We start from the raw sequence: 2680 nt of genomic DNA, 5'->3' as shown, positions 1-2680 counted from the left end.
TCAAGGATAAAACCACCCCTCCTCGTACGCGCATAACCGAGCGCAGTTTTACCGTTTGTTATACATTAAGCGCAGCACAAAATGGCGACACCTATTTCGTATTGATTGGTGGCGTTGGAAGTTTGCCATAAACAGTAGTCAGTAGTAGCTGCGCTTGCGCGCGGCCTAGTGTACTTTTCGCTATTGCCTTAAGAAATCTAATAGCCGCCATTTTTACAAATTCCTGCTGCTCCACAACCCAGTGAACAATTTTGAGTTCCCCGGCGTTTTCTCAGTATGGAGCATCGAGGGACCAACGACGGACAAACCAGGGACAAACGAGGGACTGGTGTATTTCGTTCATGCATAGCCCCATACTGAGATGGCCTAATCCCTCGATGGCAGATTTTGGCGACTCGATTTTTTTTCCCGAACCTGCCCCTTGTCTCCCTCTCTCCTGTGTGTCCCCTCTCTTTCTTCGTTTCCAATTCTTTCTCTCCCGTATTTTCTTTCTCTCCGAAATAAAATATCTCGCGTTTTTGGTAGGCTTCGAAAGGTATATTTTCGCTCTCTTTTTTTGATTCGCCTTTTCACTCTTCCCTACCTATTCGTGCATTCGTGCGGCGATGCGTTTTCGAGGGTGGCGTCGCCAAAAAATATGTTTTGTTTCGGTCGCGTACATGGGCTCGAGCCGGGTTTATTTTCCATGCGTCATTTGGTCCGTAATCTTCAATGAAATAAAGGAAAGGAACAATGTTAGTGTTACATTTGTAGCATTGCAATCCTGTCACTTTAACTTACCTTTTCCACGAATGTGACGAGTCGTCTGAAACGAGCAAAGCGAAAAATTATGTGGTTGTCACTGAATACTGTCCAATAAACTTACCTGGACAGACTTTACACTTGGCACTTGATACCTTACACTTGGCACTTAGAAAAACAGAGGCACAGGTTTCGTCCCGATTCGCTCAAGTCCACAACAAAGACAAGACTGTCGGACCCTCGGAACTTCGGGACTTTGCGCCGATCTCGCTGTCTCTGTTATTTCTATTCCTTTCTCTTTCTCTCCAACGTTCGTCTTCCACCAGCAAACTCACGGCGATTTCAAAACTCACGGGGATTCCTTTCGTTCTTTCCCCGGCAACCAACGAACGCGTCTCATGCTCACTTCGTACGCTGCGAGATCGCCCTTCCTCGGCCTCGTCGCAGGCAGAGGGGCGTTCGATCTCACTCGCCTCAGCCTTCCTCCGCCGCGTCGCAGGCAGAGGGGGTGGCTCGGGCTCTCAAAATTGTTCACTGGGAAGAATATTCACGCATAGATGAGCATCTATGTAGGGAGCCGTTTCTTCACTTTTAAGGGGTTCTTCACAAATGACAAAATTCAGCGAAACGAAGCAACTCAAAAAAAATTCTGAGCTCTTTGTGTGATGTTTGTAATCGAACATAATGCTACTATTAAAATCAAGACAAGATTAATTTTTTTATTAGTACGCCATAAATAAAAAAAATATAAATAAATGTAAAGGAAGAATATTGGGTAGCAAGATCTGACTCTATTTTAAACAGCGTGACGGCTCTATACGACCGCAGTCTTCCTCGTTCGGCTTCTTCCGTGTGACTAACTTTGGGTTCTCGCCTCGCCGTGTTTGCACGTGCACTTCGCCAAACCTGAGCAAGCTGCCACTAACACATTCATTGTTACAAAAAAATAACAAAAAAATAAATAAATAAAAAACTAAATAAATAAATAAATAAATAAATAAATACGTGATTTTTAATTTACGTTTAGTCGTTCTGTACTCTTCAGGTGGTTTAGGCTTATGTTAAAGTGAATTTGTAACATTCTTTGACACGTGTTGATATTATATTATTTCAACAAAGTGTAGCAATAATTGCTATTATGACCAAAACGATTGTCGTTAATTCCAACGATCCCAAGAGGTGTGTCTTCTGTGTTAAGTAATTAGTGTGAAGGTGTGGCGATTCATTTTTTTCTTGTTGCTCCAGTGTTAGACTTTGCGGCTATTTTGCCGTTGCTTTCTGAATAACATATTTTTGTCGACTAAAAGTCTAGTGAAGAGGAGTTCAACTGTTCTGACATTGTGACTGCCGTGGCAGTCGTTGCAAAAAAAAATAAAAAAGAATCCGTTAAGAGCAACTTCACCACAAGGTGTTAATTGCTGCCGCTTCGATGTGGAATATAATTCTCATTTAAAGTTGTTTCACAATTCCAGCCGAATTGATTTTTTCGAATATGCAACTGGTGTGTTTTCCTTGAATCAAGTTGAAAGTTGGTTGGTTGGTTCTGCATTGGTTGGTGTTCTCACATATTACGCTGTCTTCGTGTTCACGTAGATGTTGCAGTTGATTGGCCTCATTGTTATCGTAAACCATATAATTATAGCGAATCTTGTGTATGTTTTGGAGGCTAAATGAGGAATTTTTAAAACGTATATGAGGTGGGTTCGTACAATGCTGTTTGAGCTAGGGATGTGTGAGAATTTCTTCCAACAACAGGATGCGTACATTTTTTGTGACATTTGTTTTTCAATTATGTTAAAGCAGTTGGTTGCCCCCGCTGATAGAGTAGTCGGTAACGCTCTTCGCTGTCAGCGCAGCTGGCCAGAGTTCGAATCCCGGGATCGGTTGTCGCTCAGCCGGCCATGGTTTCGATTCCCGATACCGGCGCTGACCGGGGGGG

The 2680-nt window shown here is 43.0% G+C and overlaps 1 long non-coding RNA gene across 1 annotated transcript; it reads right to left on the bottom strand.

The window, feature by feature from the left end:
• Positions 1 to 617: 617 nt before the first annotated feature.
• Positions 618 to 934, bottom strand: LOC131214143 (uncharacterized). Its single transcript, XR_009157006.1, has 3 exons — positions 866 to 934; positions 781 to 805; positions 618 to 706 (listed from the first exon to the last, which is right to left on the bottom strand). It is a non-coding gene; the product is annotated as an uncharacterized LOC131214143 (long non-coding RNA).
• Positions 935 to 2680: the final 1746 nt, after the last annotated feature.

The sequence above is a fragment of the Anopheles bellator genome (assembly GCF_943735745.2).
Source record: "Anopheles bellator chromosome X unlocalized genomic scaffold, idAnoBellAS_SP24_06.2 X_unloc_2, whole genome shotgun sequence".
Taxonomy (NCBI): Eukaryota; Metazoa; Arthropoda; class Insecta; order Diptera; family Culicidae; genus Anopheles; species Anopheles bellator.
The sequence above is the reverse complement of the archived record's forward strand: the minus strand, read 5'-3'. Positions and strand labels throughout refer to the sequence as shown.